The following is a 27,047-nucleotide window of genomic DNA, read 5'->3' on the forward strand; positions in this document are numbered from 1 at the left end:
GCTTCTCTATTTTGCAACTACTCCTTTTCTGGTGCACTTTAGCATAAATCCTTACCTGTTTCAACATCTGTTTATCACCAATTCTATACAGAAATTTGCAGTGTTATAAGTACAATTATGTGCAAGGCAAGGCAAAACAAACTATATGCAGAAATAAGACACTTTAAACTGCAAACAAATTTGAACTCGAGACCCTCTCTTTCTATTGCAGTAAGTTTAGAGAATCCGCTGTGAAACCACCTTGCTTAGTCTGCCCTCGTGGTAGGACTTTTTTCCCCAAGTTACTCTTAATTACTCATACAGGAGTAATTGCATAATTATCAGTAATTCCACTAAATTGAGTGGTAATAAGAAATTATTTAGATACCTGTTACTTACAAAGCATTGAAATGGGTGTGTGATATGAACATTTTACAAGACAAGAAATTATTATCTACTAGGGCCCTTATTGTCGCCCCTTCTATTTCACTTTTTTGAAATGTTAAACCACTTGAAGTTGGTCTGAATACATTCTTAACAGGTAGGTAGGATTTATTATACCACCTTTAAAATTACTACCGCTTTCATTTAATCCATCAGGATTTACCCTGGTCACACATGTCAGACTCTCGCATGCCTGACGAGAAACCGAAAAAGGCTATCTGGGTGCATTCATCTCACTTTCACTGTTACCCCAATTAATTCAAGCCTCATTGAAAAATGTGAGTCAATATTTGACTGAAAAAACTAGTAGACTTAGAAAGGTGTGAATTCAAACGTTTTTACTGATGGGGTTAGTTGACTTAATATAATACAATGTTCTCATTCGGTAAGCACATAAATATATTTTCCTGTGTCGCAGTTCATGAGATACGATCAGTTTTCCAATGCTAATCATAGATAATTCTCAAACCTATGTTTGTGGCAATGTGACTTCATTTCTGTAGTACCTTCATACTGAAAGAGTGCATATTTGTTAACCAAGCCCGATTGGATAAAGATGTTGTGTTGCAGTGGAAAGGAGGCTTACCAAAGACTATAGCTCAAGAAATGAAATGTATCACTTTCGCACAGCAAATTACATTTTTCACTAATTTACAAGTAAAATGTAACTAAGCACTGAAAAAAATATTTAGCTATTGTAATCTAAACTTTAAAATAATTGGAATTCATCCAACTCATTGAAAAGAAAGCGTTTCCATGGAAACATATAAAGAATAGCAAACAGTATCACTGAATTGTTTCCTTCCCTTTCATGGCTAAATATCCAGAATGACTCCGGTGAGAAATTGGGTTGTTGGTTGAGTGGTATGAAAGCCTGCACAAGTGACAGCCACAATGCCTGTCAGGTTGAACCACAAAAAGTCACTAAGTTAACCTGTGGTTAAACCTCTAATAGCGTGGCACAAAAGCAGTCAGGTTTCACTTAGAGTCTACGTGTAAAGTATTGATTCAGCATACACACAATAATAAAGTGAAAACATAACACAAACAACCCACACCAACTTAAAAAATAGAATACATTTTATTACAATGTTTGACACCAAAATGGCACAAATCAAATCAGTAGGACCGGAGTAATTAATTTCTAAACCTTAAAGTGATTTCTAGTGCCTAAAATATTAAAGCCTCAACTGTGGATGTTGGGTCACATGAGTCCAGGGCAAAGTCAAAAGTTATGACCGTCAGTGATCGAGTGCAGGTCTGATGAACAACATGATTGGGCATGGCCTTGGCTTACCTTCAGACTTAGCAGAAAGTTTGAAGAAAAATGTCGGACAAGGTAAAGTTCAGCGGGGCAACGCAGCTGGCAGGTGTCTGAGGGGGAGGGGTTGCCTTTGGGGAATTGCTGGCCGAAGCCACAGTGAAGAATCCTTCATTTGGTCTTAGGGCCTGATTTAGAGTTTGGAGGATGTGGTTATTCCATCAAAAACATGACAGATATACTGTCCACTGTATTACAGTTCTCTTATATCCTGTGGAAATCATAATAAGGCAGATGGGATAGCCGTCATGTTTTTGACGGAGTAACCCATCTGCCAAACACTAAATCAGGCACTAAAGCCCATATTTATACTTTCTTAGCGCCGCATTTGCGTCATTGTTTGATGAAAAAACGGCGCAAACTTGCAAAATACAATTGTATTTTGTAAGTTTGCGCCATTTTTGCGTCACAAAATGGCGCAAATGCGGCGCTAAAAAGTATAAATATGGATTTAAGGGCCAGATGTAGCAAAGGTTTTTACCCATTCTGTGTCTATAGGAAAAAGTGTTCGTACATATGGCCCTAAGTGTCTTTTTTGGAAGTCGAAAATCTAATGAGGGATGAAACAAGAAGATCTGTGATGAGCCGCTGAACAGGATTTGCTGCTGTCGAGAAGAACGTAGCAGGAGCTGCCTCGATCTCAGGCTGACTGGGCAAATTGAAAAGCAGGTAGGTCCTAGTCTACTCTTGGTTCTTTGTGCACTTTTTAGTCAAAATTGTTTTAACTCCCGAATTTTGGAGGGGGGCTAAATAGGCAACTTTTGCACCGCTTCCAGGATTCCAGGATTGGATGGGCACCATTTGGAGGGTCAGGACTCACTTACGCAGGCTCCTGGTGTGGGCTCAAGATAACTAGTCCCCTTTCTGTCCCTGATGCTCTGATCAGGAGGCCAGACAACTAGCCCTTGTAGTCCTGGGTTCAAGGAGAAGTGCAGGGCACGTGCAGCAGGGCAGACCTCTGGGGGCTCAAGATAAGCTTCAGACAGCAAATCACTCCTTCTTGTTGTAGCAAAGTAGTCTTCAGAAGTACACAGTGGGGTACAGAAGCATTCAATCCTCTGAGCTGAGAGTCCTTCTGCAGGTCCAGAAACTGACTGAAGCATTGGTGTGAGGCTTCTGTTTTAAACCAGATGCCTTCTTTAAAGTTTCTGGAGGCTCCCATTTCAAAAGTGCTCGGAATTTTATGTCTCTTTGTCCTGGTCCCAGTCTTTCTGCATGCACAAAAAGCTACTGTGATGTTCTTTGTGTGAAGGCAGGGCACAGTCCCCTTGCACTTCAATAGACTCTACCCTCCACCCTGCCTGGGATGGCCAAACCAAGCACATCTTATCACTCTATTGTGTGGCTGTCCCGGAGAAATTTACAAAGCCAACTGCCAAATACACCCAGTCAGGTGACCCAGGAAGAGGCTGCAGGCACTAAGGGCCAGATGTATCAAAGGGTTTTACCCATTCTGTGTCTATGGGAAAATGCTTTAGTACATATTGCCCTAAATGATTAAGACAGGAAAATGTAGCATTTGTAAAATTATGACTTAAAATGTGACTTTACCATTAAAGAGGATTTTAAATTAAAATTTCTCAGATGTCATACATTACTTTCCTACTTGCTCTCAATCAAAAGGTATCACTTTTTAAATGTAAAAAGGTAACCCAGTGCTATCTTATGGGAGCGAGAGGCCTCACGGTAATTAAAAATGAATTTGTGAGTTTTTTCCTAGCAGGGAATGTAAATCTTAAAAGTACATATTCGCTTTTTAAATTGCAATGCACCCTGCCCCATAGGCTGCATAGGCCCTACTTTAGGGGTGACATGTGTAATAAAAAAAAGGAGTTTAAGGGTAGGCAATGGGTTTATTTTGCCAAATCTAATTGGCTTTTTAAAATTGCTCGAAGGCTGCAGACATCTGTGACATGTTTAAAGGGGCTATTTAAGTGGATGGCACAATACATGCTGTAGGGTCTCTAGTATAATTTAATTTACAAGCCCTGAGTAAATGTTATACCACTTTACTAGGGACATACAAGCAAATTAAATATGCCAATTGAGTGTAAGCCAGAGTTATCATGTTAAAAGGAGAGAGCACAAGCACTTTAGCGCTCGTTAGCAGTGGTAAAGTCCACAGGGTCCTATGGCCAACAAAAACAAATTCAGAAAACAGAAGGGGTGAAGCAAAACATTTGGGGGTGACACTGCAGAGAGGGCCAAGTCTCACTGCTCATACGAGCAACCGTCCCACAGCCTCATTACCAAATGTTTTAAATAACCTCAGCCATCAGCTTTAATCTATATATTGTTTATCTTCTCTTACTCCATGACCAGAACAATGTGTGGAAAATTCAGCACAGCTGGGGTGATATTGCTGCCTGAATAATTAGATTTTTAAACTGCTAACAAAATACATTACCTCCTAAACACAATAGACAATTATTTTATACAATAAAAAAGATTTTGCACCCTGCCATGATTGTAAATACCTGGAAGATATTTTATGTAGTAAATCGTGGGGGGTTATATGCAGCACTCAATTTAAAAGTTGTACAGGTAAGTTCAAACGCAGCTAAGAAACAAAATAACCAAGTTCTAAATTAAGTTTGAAATAAACAGAACAGCACAAAGACTGTGGAGTTTATTATTTTTTGCGATGATTAGTTGAAATGCATAGCTGAAACTACAAAATATGCTGAATCTGATATGCTTCCTCTTTCTTTACTGCAGAGTGGATTTCTCGGGACTCTTTTTCTACAAGTTCCATCACAGTAACTTCAATGCATGCTCACAGTATCACTTTTACTGAGGTATCTTTCAGCCAGTCTAATTTGTCAAGGGAGAACATTTTGGTTACTAGTAGGCCAATTAGATTACCTTAAATGTATCATGACACCCCGTGTTCTCAAGGGCCGCTCTGAGTCTTCTGTTTCTTTTGTAATAGTACACACCACATAAGTGGAATTCCAAAGAGTAGACATAAGTAAGTAATAATTTATTGTACAGATAATAAAATCCAATACAAATGAACAAGGAAAAAACAAAACAATCAATGACAATCAAAATAAATACCCTCAAGGACTGAATTCAAACTAAAAGCAACCCATAAGTTGCGCATGCAACATGTTAAAAGACATTTCTCCCACTAATAAATAAAATACAAATCACCCAACCCAGAACCCCACATAAAACACAAGGCAATATACATAGGCACAGCCTTAAGGTGCATGGTGCATGAATTAGTAATTGGGCTAAGCATCAGCTTATACCGTTAGAGTTCCTCATCCTAACCAATAGTGAGCAAAATGGCAAGAGTGTGGAAAGATTCCAACTAGACGTGTTCGTTGCTCGCAGTGCCATTAAATTTAGATGGTACAATTTGAATAAATGTGGTCAGTAACACATTTAGCATTGGATTGCCAGGGTCCAGAGACTGGATAATAGCTTGTCGACCGGAGCGGACTCCCAATTCGATCCATTTGCTCCAGAGCAAGAGTCTACGCTCCTTTAGTAGAGCTGGGCACACACAAACCACATGGTCAATGGTTTCGTCCGCATTACTACAGCCTCTACATGTCACACTGTCCCCGGGGGGTAGCTGCCATTTGGGCTGGTGTTTTAAAAAACCCCAATCACCCATCCTTAGGGCAAGAAAGGCCTTTTTCAACCAAAACCCTTATGTACAAGAGAAAAAACTGGAGGGCATACCTGGTTTAAAGGAACCAATTACTGACCAGGCATGCTTCCGATGGACAAGAAGAGAGCAATCTGAATGATAAGAATACAGTTGGATAAGCCTTTTAATCTCTGATTTAAACAAGAAATAGGGGGAATTACTTTCCCAAAGATCGCCAGCAACCAATCGCCGTTTGCATTCAACCAAAAATTGGGAATAGGTGCACTTCGATTTTGGCTCGCTAATTACTTGCCACAGGCTGCTTCCAAGTGGCCGTCTGAGGCCTGACACAGTTTATAACACAACTTCAAAAAAGCACCAGCGTCAACTGCCACCAAATCCGGAAGCCCAAATTCCAGCTGTACCTGCACGGGTGAGGCCATGTGTGGAACATGAAAGACTCTCTTGTAGATTTTATTACCAACCTATTTAATAGGCAAGAGCCTTTGCCCAACAGAATTTCTTGACCATAGGCAAACGAGGGAGTGATTTTTACTCTCATAACATCCATTAAAGGAAGAAGGGTTGGCCCATTTAAAACCTTAACTAATTTGGAAAAGGCCACCTGCAAGGCCACAGCTTTAAGTCCAATTTCCTTCTTATGTTTAACAAAACTGCCCCTGGAGTCAAAATGTACCCCTAGATATTTGTAGGACTGGCCGGAAACAAGTTTACGTTTTTTATAGTACCAGCTAAAGCCCGAATGTTTTTTCCTCCCAAAAGGGACCACTTTTGTTTTAGACAAGTTAAGTTCTAACTGATTGGGGGAAGTATACGTCGCAAGTTGGTTAAGCAACCGTTGAAGGCCGATCTTAGTGCAACTAAACAAAACAAAACAAGGTTGTCGGCATAAAGCAGGTGTCTAAGCCTGAAGCCACCAATCTTGGGGGGATGAGAGTTGATGGCGTCAAGAGGTGTTGACATATCTGCAATGAACAGATTAAAAAGAAGAGGAGCCAATACACAAATCTGTTTCACACCACAAGTGGTGGGAATTTTCCTAGATAAGGAGCGCCCGTCACCAAGCTTAATACGGACCCAGGTGTTAGTATGGAGTTCTATAATTGCACCCAAAATAACTGGGGGAATGCCCCAGCTTTGTAGTTTGGCCCATAGGGCACTCCAGGGGATCCGATTGAATGCTGCCTTGAAGTCCACAAAGCAGCAATTCAGCATCAGGCCTGACGAGATTGCCCTATTAATCAAGATTGAGAGTGCTAATAAATTAGTTGAAGTGCCTGAACCAGCAGAGAACCCCGTTTGGACTATAGGAATTAGTGACTTTGATTCAGCCCAAGCACGGAGATCCTGCAACAAAAGGCTGGCATAGAACTTAGCCTCATTGTCCAGCAGGGCTATCATCCTAAAAGTGGCAGGATCTGATCTTGAGCCATTTTTATATAGAGGATGGCACCACGCCAGGACTCAGGTATGGTTGAAGTTAAAAAGCTATGTTAAAACAAATGTGCAAAATGGTCGTCCCAGAGGAGGGGATCCTGCTTGAATAATGCCTGTGGAAGACCATTGGGACCAGGGGCTCCAAATTGCTTAGCCCTCGAGATGATGTGGGGGAGGCGTAATTGGAAAGACTTCCTTACTCCCTGCGGGGAGATTGGAGACCCTGTAAATGGGGGACACATTTTAAATGAGACTACGAAAGATCAATAGGCCCCTCATCCAACGGTTCCCCATCCTGCTCACTATCCGAAAAATGGGTGGTCAAGTAGGCCGCCCACGCACCTTCTGAAATATCAACAACGCCCGAGCCCCTTTGGTTACTGTTTAGATTATTGATAAGGGACCAAAATTTTGTGGAGTTTGAATCTCTACTTGCACTTAAAAGTTTGACCCAAAACTGGCTGAGATCGGTCTGATAGTCATCATAAACAGCCTTCCTATAATCTTTCCTCAGTTGTTTTTATTCAATGAATAGACACTCAGAATCAGGGCTTTTCCTGATTGCCCTTGCTAGCCTATTCCGTGCTTTCTTTCAGTTCTTGGGTCCCCTGGAGACAACAAAAGACCGGGGTGGTTCAAAATTGCGCGCAGAGTGGTGGAATTTTGACCATAAAAGGCAAGAAAATTTGACCCACTACTTAATTGGGGACACACAACCCAATCCCTCAGAATTAAAAAAGTTAATACATTCAATCAGTACAGCACCGCTAATAGAAGCATTCCATTTTATACGCTTTAGTGATTTGAAACAAGCACCACCACCCACTGTCCGCATGACATCATAAGCAGAAAATCTTGATTTAATAGATACAATTTGAGGACAATGGTCGCTCTCACTCTGAGGGGAAATCAGAAACCTTCCAATGAGGGGAAACAATATACTGAAAGGGAAGGAGCCTGCATCAGCCAGCCGAAAGGGGAAGGAGCCTGCACCTGCCATCCGAAAGGGTAAGGAGCCTGCACCAGCAGTCAAGAAGGGCAAGGAGCCTGCAACAGCAGGCAAGAAGAGGAAGGAGCCTGCACCTGCCACCCGAAAGGGGAAGGAGCCTGAACCAGCAGGCAAGAAGGGCATGGAGCCTGCACCAGGAAGCAAGAAGGGCAAGCAGCCTGCACCAGCAGGCAAGAAGGGCAAGGAGCCCGCACCAGCAGGCAAGAAGGGCAAGGAGCCTCCACCAGCAGCTGTCACGGAACCCCCACCACCAATCTTATAGATGGTGTAATCTAAATAGGAGTGAGATCGACCATCGGATCTTGTCCACTGTAGAGGGGCATCATCACGTAAGCGACCATTCAAAACTTTGAAACCCATACTGTTAAAATGCATTGCTAATTATTCTCCCAGCGGGCAGTGCAGACAACCATGGGGCCTTAATTGTTCGGGAATTAGCTGGTGGTTACCACAATCTGGACCTCAAGAGCCTCCGTTGTATCCTGCAACAGGTTTGTGTTGAAATCACCAGTTATAAGATAGCTAGCACGTGGGTAATCCCCAACTAAATTGGCTACAATCTGCGTCATTCGAGACAGCCTGCCCCTTTTTCCCTTAGTTCCGGGGGCAATGTAAACATTGATTATTATGAGGGTCTCCTGCACAGTCCCATTCCGTATGACAATCCCCTGGATCCAGTTATCCTCCCAGACCAGAGGTAGTATACTCCCATCTGATTTGACGGTCACATAAATGGCCAAACCACCCTTGACACGGCCATTCTTGCTCATTCTATGGGCAGATTTCCATATTTCTAGGTACCTTGGCAGTGGACAACTGTGCTCGGCCCAGGTTTCCTGGAGGGCAGTTACATCATGACTATTAAAGAATGTTAGAAGGTCGGCCGAAGCAAACTTATGCACAACCCCATTGATGTTCCATGAGCATAGGGACATATATTCAGGTGTTGGAACAGAACCGCCCACCCATGATGGTCAATGGGGATGAACGTACAAGACGGTGGATGGCAGCTGATCCCAATTAAAAAACCCAGAAGAACCAGAGCCAGTGTGGAAAATACCATTAAATGAGGAGGAGCCACCCAGGGCACTTTTCAAGATTCAGAATGGTTTCAGAACTGTGGGAGCCATCAAACATTGAGATTCTGATAGTAACACAGGGTAGCCAGGCTCCTTAAAGAGAGTTATTGTAATACCCCATGAGCAAAATAAATCTCTCCTGGAGAGAATAGACTGAGATATTGTGGCAGAAGTTAGTGTAAACAAGGTAGAGTCTCTTGGATAGGGCCCCCTGGAATCCAAGAAGTCGATGGACACAATTTCCTTAGAACCAATGCAGTTGAGATCCGAGGTAGCATTAAAGAGTCTTAAAATATTCCCCCTGTTCCATATGCTGTGGGGGCCCCTAGAGTGATATTCTGGGGTAAGCACAAGTTTTAAAGTTGAGCTTTCCACTTGAGTCCTGAAAAGGTGCGTGGGAAATGGAGGCTGTGGCGGTTCCTCTACCATTGGTAGTCCTGCAGGGACCAGATTTTCAACAGAAACGGTCCGCAGGCTTGGAGGCAAGATTGCAGGACCCCCCGGGACCAGATTTTAAATGGAAACGGTCTGCAGGCTTGGAGGCAAGATTACAGGAGAACTGCTTCTGTTAGCAGATGCCAATTTAGAGGAATTGGGGAAACCGAGGGCCGGAGGTCCTCTGTTTCTTTTGTTATAGTACACACCCCAGAAATGGAATTCCACAGAGTAGACATTAGAGAAGGTGTGGAACCCATTACTTCACTGAGTCCTTCTATGAAAAAGTGACAGGTCATCCCTCTACCCCCGCTGATGGCATGTCTTAATTTTGTTAGTGTAGTCTATTTATAGAATTTGTTTATTTAACATTGAAAATCAATATTCTCATTATGAAATTCATCATCATGTAGTGGCTGAGAAACAACTTCAGTTAATCATTGTACTATGTATAGATTGTTTATAATAAATATTATGAATAAATCAATGTAACTTACTTCCATCATGCTAAGTCATGCATCCTTAACCACATATGGCATTATTGTTGTTCAAACAAAATAAACACACATTCACTTGAAAAATGGCTTCCAAAAGTCGCAGAAAATCAGTTCTTACTCTGATTAAAATTAGTTTGTTGAAGATGTGTCCAATGAACATATGGTTGAGCAGCCAGTGACCCGTCCACATGTTAGAACATCTGCTCACTTAAAGACGGCTGTGTGTGTCTGGTGCATGGGGCATAAAAGTGGCAATCATACGTTGGTTCATTTTCCCTACAGCTCATTAAGTTACTGAAAACTAAATTTCAAAATAAAATAGAATCATAGTATTTTGTATTCACATTAACTCTTTGATCACCTTGCATTAAATCAGAGCCCAACCATCGGGTAGTGAGAGCGGCAAGGACGATTCTTCTCAAGTAAACATAATTATGTTTAAAATGCATTTTCTCTGGATACTGATGCTATTATTTATGCGCAGCATTTGGCATCCCCATATTTGCACAGAAATAGTACAGAAACTTACTAAGCAACACCGGAAGTTATGAAGGAGGTAGAATTGTTAGTTTGCAGTTTTTGAAAACTGACGTGGGCATAGAGGGGACAGAAAACAAAAACAAAAATTAAATCTTACGTGTCAGGAGATTAATCTTTGGTTTGGGCGTATTATTCACTGATCAGGTTTTCTCAAGCAAGGATCATTTTATTTAGATTTAAATGGTCATACTTTCACAAAGTATCAATTATATGCGCAAGAAATGCACTGTGAGAAAGGGCAAGCATGTAAAAATTGAAATAAAATAAACCACGAATAACATACCAGGTATACCTGCACAGGGCCGGCTTTAAGGCAGTACGACTGGTATGGCGGCACTGGGCGCTGACCTGGAGGGGGGCCTGACCTCAGGGGGGGCTCTGTTTTTGGTAATTACTTACGATTTTAAAAGCACCTGCTGCAGAGTTCCTTTCAGGCAGCAATAAAAATGTCAAGATAACTACTGTAATTAGAGGATCTGGTACAGAGCGAGATCTGAGTTTTGTCTAGTTTGACTCTCTACTAAGTATCTTAAAGGGTTAATATGCCTGCCGCAAAGAACAGATCTATATTCTAAGTGGCTAGCTGCGTAGATTAGGAAAGCTAGCCCTTACCAGAGGGTCTATATCTGCATCCCCCCTAATTAAACAAATACCAAACCACATATAACATTAACTATCATTAATTGTTATTTACGATATAAGACAAGGCATGCTAGGTTAGAGACCTGCAATTGATACATCCTTGCAATTGGTTTTAAAACTTCAATATCACTACTGAAAGCACCCAATGCCATGACATTAGAGCTGAAATATGCCACCCTGGGAATTGTTCTCTTGCTAATATTAGAACAGTAAACACTGATTATTCACACTCACAGCAGATGGCGAATGAAACGTTTTCAGCAAAGACAGAGATGCTCTGCTTCAGACCAGGCTCACTCTAGTGTTTACTTCAAGGCACCCTTCATGTGTAATCTCCCTGCTACAGGCAACAGAGTACTGCAAAAAAACAGACATCAACAACTCTACACAAACTATACGAACAGTGTACAATTGTGTTTGAGAGGACAAAGGAAAGAGGGAATACATTAAAATGTACATTACCATTTAACTATTTGGAGTTTTGTGGCTTGATCTCTTTACTGTAATCCCTCCTGTTTTGAAGCATTGAATAAATTACACTTTGTGCTGTTTTATTTTTACTCCAGATATTAATATACTCTAAGGACCAGATTTATTAAGATGACAGGCAACGCAATGCAGCACCTACATTTTCTGTGCTTCGTTGCGCAAGAGAGAGCAAGAGAGCACCACATCCTCAGATATATGGCACCTCTATTCCTGGAGCCGGCTCGCGATCAGGCAGCTGAGCACCTTGCACACACCTTTACCCATAGTGCAAGGGTGTCTTTGGGGGTCTAGCATGGGATTGTTTCTCAAAGAGAGCCCTTCCAATACAAACTCTTTGCCTAGACTTAGACAAAATGCAAACGTTTATCTACTTTGTATGTGTGCTGTATAGTACAAAAGGGAAAATGAAGGAGAAATAAAAGTATTTATCCTTTAACGCCTGCTTTCAAGTGCTTTCAATATTTTTGGTGCTAATGATAGTAGACAGGGGTTTGCACCAAAAACTAAGGGTGTTGTATTGGAACACCCATGTACCACCCATAGGATGCATCCTTGATGCAGAATAACACAAAGCATCACTTCCCATAGGTGACATTTCTTTTATTTACAACCCAATGCATTTACCTATTTTGCATCAGGTCTGCATTAAAAAAAGTAATACAAACCCGATGCGAAACCTTTGTAACTCTGGGCCTAATTGTATTAACTTACTTTATCTAGTGATTCGGATGTCCTTTTTGCCATTTTTAAATGCTGACAATAACACAATTTAGTTGTATCTAATTTATTATATGCAATTGGCCTTCCTCAAAAAGATTGAAGTCTGAGTCTGCTTTGTTACAGTGCTAAGTAAAAAAGTGCCACTTTGTCACTGGTTAGCAGAGTCCTAAAGGCAGCAAAAATGACATCAGCACAACAGTTTGAAGGCAAAAACTTAGCAGACAACCACAAAAAGAATGCGGAGTCTCACAACTATCACTAGGATAATGATAGAGGTTGGACTGCAGTTCTGTTGTGTGATGATAGTATATTTCAGAAAGAGGCCTTCACTTTTGGCTATCCCTGATTACTCCTTCGGGTGAGCAGATGACATCCTGGTAAAGAAACCTCACACCCTTATTGTGCCTGTGTTTGGATGCTAGTGGTTTGAAAAAGCTATGATCCTACCTGCTGTGCAAAAACATCACTTCACACAATGGCTGTGGCTGGAAAGCAACTTGACAAGGAAAATTGAAAGATGAAGCACCCTGAACCAGTTCTGCAGTTTGAGACAATGGATACATAGCCACTGTCTAGAAATGTCATATAAAGCAGGACTGAAAACACCACACTTTTTTCTAATCCCAAGTCCTTCATTGCCACAGATGTTAGTGCTCTGCAGAGTCCTCAAAGGACTGCTTTGTAACCAGGCCTGGTATCTTTCAGATCGATAGTCTCTCAGAGTTGAGGAACATCGCCTAATGCCTGCATGTTCTGTTAGAGGATCAGTGGATCTGCCTGGAGCACCTAGACCCTGCTTGCCTGTTGACAGAGGAAGGAGGTCCAAATGGCCCAGTAGTAGGAGAGAATGTTCAGATGGAAAAAGGTCCAACATATACCCGGTTGCTGGGGGCTTATCTGAAGAAAGTCAACTAGCCAAGAGAAAGATGGCATGACAGAGAGGTCCTCCTACTCTCACGCTCATGTTCTAGGCTGTGACCACTGTATTTGTAATGATTATTGTAGGGCCTTATGGGGGCTGTAACTCAGTGATTATTGTAGGCCCCAACGGGGCTGGCAACCTTTTTAATTATCATTGTAGGCTCAGATGAGCTACACCTGTTGCGGTTACAGTAGGCCTCAATACGGCCTGCACCTGACCTAATCATGGAAGATCCAGATGAGAGCTTCAACTTCTGTGATCATTGTAGGCCGGGATGAGGGTGGTAACTGCTGTTATCATTGTAGACCTAGTGGGGCTATACTTACTTAAGGCCCGAACAGGGTTGCAACTGCTGGGACCACTGTTCACTGTTTTTTTGTTGCTCTTGCCTCCTTATTGCCCCCCACCTCATTTCCTCATTGTCGGCTGCCCCTCATGACTTAGTGGGCAAGGTGAGGAAAGGCAGGAACCAGGAAGAAGGATGTGAAGCATGGAGCAGGAGTGGAGTGGGCTTGGCATGCTGAGCGTTGCTGACAAATGACGCAAGAGCTGACACAACATATGACCTTAACTGGCGCAAGTTGCCAGCCTAAACAACGGTTTAGACATAATAAGTCTGTAGTATGTGACCATAACAGGGGGTAGCGGAGTAGGGAGCCTAGATCACTGTTAGTGGATAAACCTAAGCCTGCGGAGGCAGCCCAAATAATTTGGATGCAGCCTGCAGGCCCCTCCTTTTTTTCATGGGAATTGTGAACTGTGTAAAGTCTGTTCTACACCAGGACCCCATATTTTTACATAATGTATGCTGCAGTGCTCATTTAGTTTGTAATTGGTGCTTGAGAACAAGAAGAAGGGTTGTGAGCCATTAGGAAGTTCCTGCCATATTACAGTGCATTAGGCACAGGAAAGGGAAGAGTTGCATGCCCAAGTGGCCACCCTAGGTGCTGGTGCAGCTTGCAAGTCCTCTGCCACTTCCTTCTAAGGATCTTGCTGCCCCAACATTCCGTGAATAGTGTACTGGAGCCAAACTACAATATCTTCTCTCATGCCATTAGTCACAGCAGAGGAGTACTTATATGTGGCTGGTGGAAGAGGTGTTTGAGCGGATATGACCTGACGTACAACTATAATCAATTCTCAGTCCACTTTATGTTCCATGACTGACTTTTGCTACCATCTTTGATTTAAGGTACAGGTTCAACTTCTTACTTTTTATCCATATACATTTAAGATTTTATATTTCATACTGTATACACTATGACAGCAAAAAAACAAAAATCTGGGAGAATAATCTCTGCAAGGTGTTGTCAAAAGGCTAAATCAAATCCACTAAGGAATAAGGCACCACATCTAGGTACTATAAAAGAGAAATAAAAATAGTTGTCCTATCTCAAAATGCCAATACCCACACAAAAATACATTCCGGGAGTAGACCTATCTTCACTGGATCTTTTTTTGCATAAAAGTTTTCATCCTTTCAAGCTTCTTCAAAGGTAGTTCTGGGCAAACGTTGCTCTTTATCAATGCAACCCATGGAAACCGAAGGTTTTTCAATCTTTAACATGAAAAGAAAAAGGGAAGCAGCAGTGGTAAACCCCTGGTTCCAGGCTTGATCCCCAAAAAAGGAAAGATTGTAAAAAAACTAAAAGAAAGCTGACAAGATTAAACAAAAAAGGGGCTAGAAAAGTAAAACTACCTAAGCAAATTCCTTCTATTGAGGACTCAGTAGACCCTGGGGAAAGGGTACATTCTACTGTTGCTATCGAGAATCCGCAGTCAACTATTAATTCTGAGAATCTTGGTTAATCAAGTAAGATTAAGTAGGTCAATACCAGTAAAGGAGTTGGAATCTGTGAACAAAAAACTATACTACCTTAGATAAGCAGACTGATAAGATGTCCTTTGCAATGAAGAACTTTGTTTGAAATGTTTATTAACAGTGGAACTCGAAAGACTCAAGTTCTGAACCCAACCTCATCTGCATTTGTGCCTCATTGTCTGTCTCACATTCTGGAGATTGGTCCTCAATATCATCATACTTACCAGAAAAAAGTGCAAATGAGAATGGTCGATTTTTCAGCTTTGGACGTTAATGTATTATCTAAGGATGATTTTATCTTTTTAAATTGATCTCTTTTGTTAGATCTTTTGGCACAGGTAGACTAACACAACTTGATAAGGAATAGTGCTCTGGAGTTGTTGTAATTATTAAACACATGAGTAGAGAAGAAAGCAAGGGTTACATTCAAGTTGCCGGTCATTGTGAATTTGATTTTGAACAATTGTGAGTTTTTTATGTCACAAGTAATTAATATTGTACCCTCCCTTAATAACTATAAGGTCTTGCTTGTGGGCGGGAAAATTATTTACCAATTGTATGTCCCATTGAGGAATATACTGTCTCACAGGAAGAGGTTCTTATTAAGGCTAAATTAACAATGGTACAAGGTAGGCTCCATGGTGGTCTCATAGAAGGATGATGAAGCTGACACGAAGCCAAAAAAGGATGATTTATCTCACTGGTTTTGGTTAGAAGGTTTGCTAAATAGTGCAAAAGTGGATGCCCAAAATGTGATGAATTGGGGTATTTAGTAGAGCGAACCAGTCCTTCAAAATTGTGTCATGGAATACAGTGGTGGAGGCAGTGTCCTGGAGTCTGTGCAGATACTCCAGTTCAGCTATTAAACACAGCCACGCTGGAAAAAGCTGTGTTTGGCTGGCCTGGGACAGCTGGCCAAACACACATGGGCACTTAGCTGCACACTCACTCCTCCTCCCACCTTCTGTTGCCCTGTGCAGCCCCTCCCTGTACTGCTGGCTGAGCCAGCAGATGAAAAATAAAACAATAGTGCAACTATAGCTATATTTTTTAATCTCCTGGCTCTTGGCCAGGGTGGTGACACTCCTTTGCCATAGCAAAGGAGCTGCCCCGGATAGAATATAGCTGGCTGTTGGAATAACTCGGGGAAATCCAGAACCTTAAAATCCTGTGGTAATCTGTCTATAAGAAATGTGGCAACCTGCAGCTTTTGAGGCTGAAAATTACTATCTGATTAGCTGTCCTGTTACTAAGTTGAATAGAGGTTATGCTAGTGGTGGTTTGCCACAGTATTGTCAACAAATCTTATTTGAATGCATCGGGTATACTGTCATCAATCAAATTTATTGCATTCAATCAATCAATCAGGTTTTTATAAAGTGCAGCTTATCACCCGACGGGTCTCAAGGTGCTGTGGGGAGGATGTGGATCGGTCAACGAGCCAGGTCCTGAGGTCCTTCCTGAACTGGATCAGCCAGGGTAATTGCCTGAGGTGGAGAGGCAGAGTGTTTCAGGTCTGCGCCCCGAAGTAGGAGAAGCATCTTCCTCAAGCTCAGTTCTTACAGATCCTTGTGGTGGAGGCAAGGGCCAGCTGGGTGGAGCAGAGCTGTCTGGTAGGAGTGTAGAAGGTTGGGGTGGTGGGGAATGTCCAGGATGAGTCTGGCCGCAGCATTCTGGATTCTCTAGAGTCTTGTTTGGAGTTTTTTGGTGATGACGGCATAGAGTGTGCTGCTGTTGTCGAGTTTCCTGCTGATGAGTGCCCGTGGGACTGTTCTTCTTGCCTTAATTGGGATCCATTTGAAGATCTTTCAGAGCAGGGAAAGCAGGTGGAGGCACAATGATGAGACGGCATTGACTTGGCGGGACAATGAGAACGAGGGGATGAGGATGATGCTGAGGTAGCGTGCGTGGTCGGTGGGTGAGGGGGCACCCGAAGGCTGCAGGCCACCAGGTGTCATCCCAGGTGGAGGGGGAAGAGCTCAGAATGAGCCCGTCAGTCTTGTTGGAGTTGAGCTTGAGGCAGTTGTCTTTCATCCAGGCGGCAACTGCCTTCATTCTGTTGTGGAAGTTGTTCTATGCTGTTGTTGGTTCATCACTGATTGAGAGAATCAGCTGGGTGTAGTTGGCATAAGAGACAATGTTGAGACCATGGTGTCTGATGATTTTAGCGAATGCGGTCATGTAGATATTGAAGAGGGTGGGGCTCATGGAGGAACCCTGGGGTACACCACAGCTGGTCTCTGTCACTTTTGAGGTGAAGGAAGGGAGCCAGACTTTCTGGGTTCGGCCGGTGAGGAAGGAGCGGATCCTTTTCAAGGGCCGTGCCACAGATGTTGGTATCATATAGTCTGGTTCAGAGGGTGGTGAGGGAGACAGTGTCGAAGACGGCGGAGAGGTCCAGGAGGATGAGAGCTGCTGTTTCACCATGGTTGAAGAGGGTGAAGATGTCATTTTTGGCAGGAGTGTGTTCTCTGTACTGTGCTTGCTCCTGAATCTAGATTGGGAAGGGCCAGGATGTGGTTGGTTTCCAACTGGTTCTCTGTTGGTGTTGCCAGCCTTCCAGTACCCTAGTGTGTGTAAGGGCGTGCCATCAGTGTGGTGGTGTTTTTCGACCATCACATGCATGAGGGATGTGTAAAAGAGGAGCCATGCTAACTGAACATTGGTCAGCGATCACAACGTGCTCTAAGGTCATATGTGTAGCCCTCTATTCCTGGCATGTGGTGGGCAACGTAACCCTTCAAGTGACACCAGCGGCCCCAATATGAGTTTGGCAGATGGAAAACTCCATCCACCAACTACCGACAGAGGGGCTCCCGCCTATGTGGCACCCTCCCCGCCAAAGATATTATGGGTTTCCTGCTAGATCGCCTGGTGAAAAAATAAATTAACAGCCACTGGCCTAGAGGGAAACAGGCTACAGCATTGTCTTTGGGTCATAATAGAACTGGCAGCATTGGTGTCACCTACAGGGTGTACCAACACCCTTGCAGTCTTCACTGTCTATAAAGCAGACAATGAACACTGCGATGGTGCCGGCCAGGTGGGCCCCTGTACTGCCCATGCCAAGTGCATGGGCAGTGCAGGGGACCCACTGTGGCCCCCTGCACCTGTTCTCTGCCACCCTTTTCATGGCGGTGCTACCACAATTAAACTGCTGGCGGAAAACGTCATAATCCCCAGGGCAGCGCTGCTCCGCCAGATTAGGATCTCCGCCAGTGCCAGACCGCCGGGATCCAAGATACTGGTGGAGCTGGTGGTTCTCTGCTGGTCTGACCACCAGGGTTGTAATGTAGCGGTCGGACCATCGCATTGGCGGCGGTCCAGACCACCACCACCATGAGTGAGGCGGTCTTTAACCTCCACAATCGTAATAAGGCCCCAGGTGTCTTGGCTATGCCCTTTTCTAGATATTTCTGCTGTTTGGTCTTTGGGCAATCCCCTTGACCTTCAGTTTTAGTTGTCCTGAGCTGGAGGGGATCAGAGAGTTGTTCAGTGCCCCCCACATGTTCCTCTTATTTGCAGTTCTCGAAATTGGATTGTTGTTCCCTTCAGTCAGTGCGTGCTCGGCCTTACAGGTTAGCTGATTCCTATGCCTAGGGGAGGGTGAACATGTCACTGTGTTCTATTATGCTCAGATCTATGATGGATCTGTCTGTCTCCTTTTTCCCTGATGCCACCCTCGTCCTCGGACCACATCTTATTTTGACCTGCGGTTCTCAGCTACTACTGGGATAACATTGAGGGAAAAACTATGGCTGAGTGGGGAGTCTAGAGGAAGGACAAGAACTTGTCCAAGTTCACCTGAATTATGGGAATGGACTGGAATGGCTGGATGTCCTGGTAGACTCCCCTCTATTGATTCAGTGCTATGCCATGCTTGGTAATCTGCTGGAACTCATGCTTCTACTGTGGGAGTTATGGGGGCTTTGCTATTTCAACTGTGTGGGAAGCCTGGCTCCCGACACTGGAGGACAGCTTTGTTTTGGAATCAAAAAGGGGGCTTCCTTTTGGAAGGAGACCCTTGACTCTCTGGGGGAGCTATTGATGCTAGGGCTACATGCCATAGACATTTTGGTCCCGGCTGCGTACCCAAGAAGGGGGACCTTTTGATCTTGTTATAGGAACTCACCCCAAGTTGGCTTGTGAGTGTAAGCACCTGGGGTGCCTGCTTTTTTAACACATAACCCTGCCCTGGGGGACCAACAGCAGAGTGGGGCCGAGGCTCCCACAAGCACCCTAAATGGTAAACTCTAGTGAGGATACCAAATTAGCACACACATAGCAACCCAGAATAGCAGACCCTAGTGAGGATACCCGAATGCAAGTAACGGTTTAAATTTCTGATGTTGTCTCATTTGTTATTTTCTTGAGTTTAATATAGTGAATTTTAAGGTCTGAGCGGAACTGATGATTTTCATTGGAAGTATTTCAGTTTACTGCGCATTTGGGTTTTGTGTCTGTGTGAGAATGTTACTTCCCCAAACAGTTACCCCTTGGTGCTGAGGCAGTGGCACCAGTCCTTGTTGGTCTAGGTTCCCTGTCAGTGGTTGCTGTTGCCATGTGTTAGTCCAACTACCTGTCCCTTTTTGCAGTGGTGTGGCAGTGGACTGACTTCCCTGCGACTGAATATAGGGTGCACTCAGGTTTATCTGGGCTTGGTTTTACAGATGGAAATTTTGCAGGGTCTGGCCCTGGCTCATCGACTTCTCCTCATGGTGTGCCATTAGTTGGCATCTGTCACTCGTGGGGCCCATTCTGATGCAGTAGTAGCATTGTTTGGGGTTTGGCTAATGCTAACCTCCTTGCTTTCTGTCATTATAGTTATATTGAAACCCTCTAGGGTTCTGTGGTGGATCACCCTTCAGAATTGGTGCCATTTGCTTGCTTACAGCCAATGTGGCCCTCTTGAGGGTGGTTTTCCTTAGTTTTTGTTGGACCAACTTAGCAGTGTCTCTCTGGGTTTGCTCCTGTTTTTACCTGTCCTTTTTCAGTTTCTTTTTGTGAAAGCGCAATGTGTGTACTTGTGTGTCCCACCACGGTTTGGTGTCTGGCTCTACTATGTTGTTCAAACTGTTGTGTAACTATATTAGCCATAGCTCCATGCACATTATTTTAACACACTAGGCCAAGCCGCTGTGCACCTTAACCTAGATATATTTTATTTGGCTTCATTTTATTATTGTTATAATAGCCACTTTTACAGTCTTGTTTTATTTTTTGTTTATCTAACTGTTTTTGCCTCAGCCAGCACTCTGTTCTCAAACAAGACATTCTTGATCACTATGTGCTTCTTCCAAGGCTACAGCATGGTACATTGTCAGTGAACGTGGTCGAACTTTGGTCTCCAACATTCGTAGAAAACACACATCCTTATGTAGGGACATTTTCCCAGAACATCAACTGTGTTGTTATAAAAACACTTCCTTGCCCCTTACAAGCAGACCACAGGCCTTTAATGTATGGGGGATGATGCTTTCCCAGGGGACCTGAAGGGCAGAAGTAGAGCTGAACATGATGCGCTCTATTATAGCCTAGGTAGGAGTTTGTCTATTGACCATAGTGACAATATGATAGCATTATTTCTATGCTTTACTCTTCTAGTCACAATTTTAATATTGTTATGTTGTGTTGTCTTATTTATTGCAGCTCACGCTTCGCTATCTAAGATGCGGTTGTTTTATTAAAATCATTATTGAAACATATACTGCCTCTATTTGTCATTTATATATGAGAGTAAAGTAACTGAGAGAAAGGGATGAAACCTGAGTGACCACAGGCTTCCCTGAGAAACCAAGTATGTCATGCGCTCAGCTGCCCAGTCATCCCTATCCTTGGGTAGAGATGAGGCACTGCTAGTTAGCCGGAGCAAAACCCGGATTGGAGTGACAGGTGTTACCCTCAGTGGGTTAGACTTAGTCTCCCACACCACAGGTGATTCTGCCGCTCAAAATCTAGTAGTCTCATTAGAATAATGAGATCCTATGCGACAAAACCACTTTGTATTTCAGTGGGCGTCCCCTTCTTGGAGATATTACAAAAGAAGATGACCTGAGGGCCTGTATCGGTCCATGGCTGTCCTGCCTTTTGTCCACACCATTCTCTCATACAGTCTAAAAAGTATGTTATGGTCTCCCCAGGTTTCATGGTCTCTGCCATCAATCCACCTACGTCTGGGCAGTCAGGGAACATTTTCCTCAGGGCTGTCCATATATGATATTTGGTGCCTATATGAAATGAATGTGGCCCTGTCATGCTGAGTGGTTGTCAGCTTGATTGCTGGGATAAGGGCTTAAGCGAACACCGTGTTAGAGTCTGTTCACTGATAATGCTACTCAGAAGACTTTTAACATCGCTAGGGTTATTCCTGTAGTGTTATTCTCAAAGCATGGGATCCATTTCCCTGCACCCATCCAACAATGGCCGTAGTTTGGCTCTTAGCACTTTCTTATACATATGAGCACAGGGCCCATAGATGGTTGCTGATGTCGCCTTCTGTAATAGCGGCCATATTCTCATTTTGGGCAGCTCAACTGGTTTTCCCTCAACTGAGCATTCATATCTCCTCAGATAATCCAGCATGTAAGGGGCTTTCCACAAGGGATCTTCCCCTCCATGCCGGATGCAGTGTTCTACAATGGCTATGTCCTCTGGTTTGAAGGATCCCTCCTCTGGCCAGGGTCTATCATACTGATCACTTCCTTTGGTTCAGCGGGCTAGCAGGTGACAAAAAGGTTACACAAAGATCTCACCTTCCTTCTGAGCTCATATATCCCTTGGTATTGGTTTATTTGTCCTGCGCATTCAGGAGGAGCGGCAGGTGTCTTCATCACTGCTCTCCATGTGCACAAACAAATGTGCCATCCTCATTCTCCTGTGCCTAAGACAAATTTTCACCGGGCTGCCTTGGTCCCTGATTTCCTTCTATGCCTCTCTCCTTGACCTTGGGCTCCCTCGACTTGTGGATTGGTGTAGCCTAATGCAGGGATAGAGGCATCAGGTAGAGCTCCTTCGTGCCTACATACGGCGGGGAAATGCAGTTGCCTTAATTGCTGGTTGTGGGCTAGTGTCATGGGCCTGAGCTTCCTCAAAGATGGACCATAACTCTAGTAGTGCCTCTTCGTTTGACCTATATATTTTGTTTTTATAATGTTCTTTTGTGTTCAATTATGTTGGTTTCAAAGGTTCCTTCTTTCGGTCATGGGAAAGTGTATGCCTTAGTGTGTGTGTATAATATGTGGCAAAATTTGAAAAGCTTTTTTGCCTGAGTGAACAACCTGTTCTACATATGCTTTAGAGGTGATTCCATGATGAATTTAGGTAATCTTTTTTAAAGGATAGTTACTCTTTTTAGTTTTTGTGCTTTTAGGGGATCTTAAGTTATACATGTTCTAACTTCTCTATTTTTAGAGAAATTTAACATTTTACTCTGGTAAGGGAAAATATATACATGGGGATTACCAGTCCTACTCTGGTAGCAGTAAATATATACTTAGGGGTTACTAAATTTAATGAGCTTTATGCTATTCACCGATGCAATTTAAGCATTTAACAACACAAACATTAATACATATGTACAACCTAGGGAAAAGCGCAATTGTTTTATCAAAACAGCCTGAAATTTGGCATCAAAATATTGACCCTTACTTTGGCACCTAATAACAATTTGTAAGAATCAGCAATGACTCTGCAGCACATTAAGACATCAACAAAGCACAATGCTTAAGGCAAAACACAATTACATAAATTTACTGGTATAGCACATTGAGAAATCAGCAACCACAACACGTAAGACAAAACACAGTCACGTTACTTTGCCAGCGTCCAATATAAGAATGACACCATGTCAACTGTCATGGTGAAAAGCTGACAAGGCACAAAAAATAAAGGGGAACAGCCTATTAGAAATACATTAGTCCGCTCCTAGCGCATGCTATGCTGTGACCAGGGGAAGCTTTGTACAGAGCTCTGGGGCAAAGATAACAACAATTTATACAGGGAAAGAAAGGAATAACTTCAACAACCATAAGCCCCTCTTGGCCAAACTCAAGCTATGGCTAGTATCCTGGTGTAGGAGGCTGGCCTGGCTTATGGGACCACTTAGTCCATTGTTCCAGGATCCAGGTTTCCCTGTCTTTCTTTCTTTTTGGCCTAAGCCCTTGTCAAAGCAAAAGTATGCCTAGGAATGCCCAGCATTGCTGCATGAACCTCCAACTCTACTTCAGCCCAAGCTGATGTCTCCAGATCATTGCTTAGTAAGCAATCTACAGGTAATTCAGTGGCTACCACAACTTTCTTTGGACCAGTAGACCCACACCCCAGTTGAGATTCACAACAGCCATGGGGTGGCTAAGTGTGTTATTGTGAGCATCAGTCACTTGGTACTGCTGACCAAGTAGGTGTTGATCATGGTGAACCAGTTTCTTTATCACCATAGTTACAGTGGCTCCTGTGTCCCTGTAGACTTCAACCTCAACACCATTTATTAGGGGAAGTTGCTTGCAATTACCCATATTAAGGGGACTAGCAACCAAGGTGTTAAATTCAATACCTCCATCAGAGACTAAAACAGCCTCTGTGGTCTCTCTAACAAGACCAACCCCAACTACACTACCAATGGTGAGCCCAGCTACACCCTTAGATTGGCTATTTGTAGTAGATTTCCCACCACCACTGCTATTAATAGGGGCACTAGAGGTTGCAGTTGGGGGTGTGGTAGTGGAAGCCTTGGTGTTTTTCTTTGGACAAGTGGAATCACTTGCCCAATGGCCTTTACTTTTACATAAGTAACACCATGGCTTCTTTTGATTGTGGGAATAGGATTTGGACCCCCCACCCCAGAGGATTTTGTGGGCCTGATGTTTTTTTATCTTTGTCCCCACCCTTGTCAGAAGACTTACCATCCTTCTTCTTGCCATCATTGTCACCCCCTGTATGAACGTTTCTGTTCACTCTTGTTCTGACCCATTTGTCTGCCTTCTTTCCCAATTCTTGGGGAGAGGTCAGATCTGAGTCTACCAAGTACTGATGCAACAAGTCAGACACACAATTATTTAAAATATTCTCTCTCAGGATTAGATTATAAAGGCTTTCATAGTCAGTCACCTTACTGCCATGTAACCAACCCTCAAAGGCCTTCACTGAACAGTCTACAAAGTCTGTCCAGTCTTGAGAGAACTCTTTTTTGCTGTCTCTGAACTTAATCCTGTATTGTTCAGTGGTTAAGCCAAATCCATCCAAGAGTGCATCTTTCAAAACTTTGTAATTATTAGCATCACTTTATCTGACAATAAGGAGCCTATCCCTATCCTTACCAGTGAAAGATAGCTACAAGATAGCAGACCACTGCCTTTGAGGGACCAACTGTACCATACAAGCCCTCTCAAGTGCTGCAAACCACTTGTTAATGTCATCCCCCTCCTTGTAAGGGGGGGCTATCTTATGCAGGTTTCTGGAATCTTGTTCTCTCACAGGATTGCTATCAAAAACACTACTGCTGCCACCATGGGGAACTAACCCCAACCTCTGCCTTTCCCTCTCTACATCTAGAGATTTCCTGTCTAAGGCCAGCTGTTGCTGTCTTAGCTTCAGACTGGCCTCTTCCAACCTCAATTTTCTGAGTTCCCTTTCCATAGTGTTATCCTCAGGGTGGGAGGCTTGGGAATTCTGAGACACAGAAGAAATGTAGGAATTGGCAGAGTGTAACCTGTCTCTAACTGACTAGACGCTAGTAACCTGGCCTTTAGGAGTGAAAGGTGCCCTACTAATGTGTGACCTCCCTCCCACTACCAGTGTCACTAGATGGCTTGTTAGCTGGCAGGTCTTTGGATAAACCCTCCCCAGCATCCTCAGGGGACTCCTCTGAGTCTTGCTGGGTACCCCCCTCCTCTACCTCCTGATCCCAGAATGGGCAAGACTGGTTCTGGTCACTTTCTAGGAGAAAGCTAAGGAGAAGATCTTTGGTAGGGTTCTTACCAATGCTTAAATCTCTTTCTATGCAGAGAACCCTCAACCTTTTAAAGATTAAACTACCATAGGTTGCCTGGACAACTGTGGGAGTAAGTTATACTGCAGACATGATTGTTAGAAAGGGTTTACGACAGAGAGAAAAATGTTTAGAAACTTTTAAAGAAAATAAAAAAATATTTTCAAACTTTTGAAAACTTTTGAAAACGTTTTAGAAAGTTTAAAGAAAGAAAGTTAAAATGTTTAGGTTAACTGTGCATATTCTGAAGTATTTGGTATATGTTTTTCTTATGAAAAGCACCAAATGCCAAAGTGGTAAAGCTGTTACAAGTACTTATCCTACCGCTCCACCACCAATGTAGGAGGCTGGCCTGGCTTATAGTGGGTACCTGATGGTACTTACACCTTGTGCCAGGTCCAGCTATCCCTTATTAGTAGATTAGTAGTGTTCTAGCAGCTTAGGCTAATAGAGGTAGCTATAGCAGAACAGCGTAGGCTGAACTAGGAGACATGCAAAGCTCCTACTATACCACTTATATCATATAGCACTATATCATAAGAATCACAATGCTCACGAGTTACTAAAAATAAAGGTACTTTATTTTAGTGACAATGTGCCAAAAATATTTCAGAGGATATACTCCCTGAGGAGGTAAAGAAACTACACAAAATATACACACAAACCAAAATCATGTAAGTAAACAGTTAGAAAAGTAGTGCAAACACTGTAGAACACAATAGGATGCAATAGGCAGAGGGGCTACACAAACCATATACTCTAAAAGTGGAATGCGAACCACGAATGGACCCCAGGCCTAGTGTAATGTGTAGAGGGTTGCTGGGAGTGTTATAAAACAATAAGGGTGTACAAGATACCCCAACCCAAGACCCTGAAAAGTAGGAGTAAAGTAACCCTACTTCCCCAGAAACCCTCTAAAGTTGTGATAGGAGATTCTGCAAAGGCAACAACTGACTGCACAGCACGGAAGATGGATTCCTGGACCTGAGGACCAGCAACAAAAGGAGACCAAATCCGAGAGTCACGAAAGTGTCCGAGGGGGGGGCAGGAGCCCACTAAACCCCGGATGGAGGTGCAAAATGGCTGTCTCTGGTTGGAAGAAGCTGAAGATTCTGCAACAATGGAAGATGCCAGGAACTTCTCCTTTGCACAGCACATGTCCCATGGCATGCTGGAGGATGCAAAGTTGTTTCCACACAGAAAGACCGCAAATAAGCTTTGCTAGCTGCAAGAGTCACAAGTTGAAGAAAATGGGTGCTGCCCAGGCCCAGGAAGGACCAGGAGGTCGCCCCTTGGAGGAGAAGACAGAGGTGGTGCTCTGCAGCATAGAAAGCCCATTCCAAAGCATGCAGCACCCGCAGAAGCACTTGAACAGGCATTTAAGAAATCTGAGCATGGCAGTCATCTCGACACTACAAAGGAGGGTCCCACTAAGTCGGTGGTCAACTCAGCGAGTTGAGCAATGCATGATGGAGTTCTGGGGACCTGGGGTATGATGTGCACAAAGGATTCCTTGTTAAAGTGCACAGAAGCCCTAGCAGCTGCAGTTCACACAGTACACAGGATTACTGTCTGGCGTGGGGAGGCAAGGACTTACCTTCACCAAATTTGGACAGAAGGACCACTGGACTGTCGGGGTCACTTGGATCCAGCTCCTGTGTTCCAGGGACCAGGCTTGTCGAGATGAGAGGGGACCCAGAGGACCCGTGAAGCAGAAGTTTGGTGCCTGCGTTAGCCAGGGAAATATTCTGTCGACCCACAGGAGATTTCTTTTTGGCTTCCAGTGCAGGGTGAAGGCAGCCAGCCCTCATAGCCTGCACCCCCAGGAAACAGTAAAGAAAGCCGGCAGAATTAGGCGCTACAATGTTGCTGGTAGTTGTCTTGCTACTTTGTTGCTGTTTTTCAGACGTCCTGGAGCAGTCAGCGGTCGATCCTTGGCAGAAGTTGAAGAGAGAGATGCAGAGAAACTCTGGTGAGCTCTTGCATTTGTTATCTGAAGGGAAACCCAGAGGAGAGACCCTACATAGCCCTCAGAGGAGGATTGGCCACCTAACCAGGTAAGCACCTATCAGGTGGGGTTATCGATGTCACCTGCTGGCAC

Source organism: Pleurodeles waltl, chromosome 10, assembly GCF_031143425.1.
Source record: "Pleurodeles waltl isolate 20211129_DDA chromosome 10, aPleWal1.hap1.20221129, whole genome shotgun sequence".
Classification (NCBI taxonomy): domain Eukaryota; kingdom Metazoa; phylum Chordata; class Amphibia; order Caudata; family Salamandridae; genus Pleurodeles; species Pleurodeles waltl.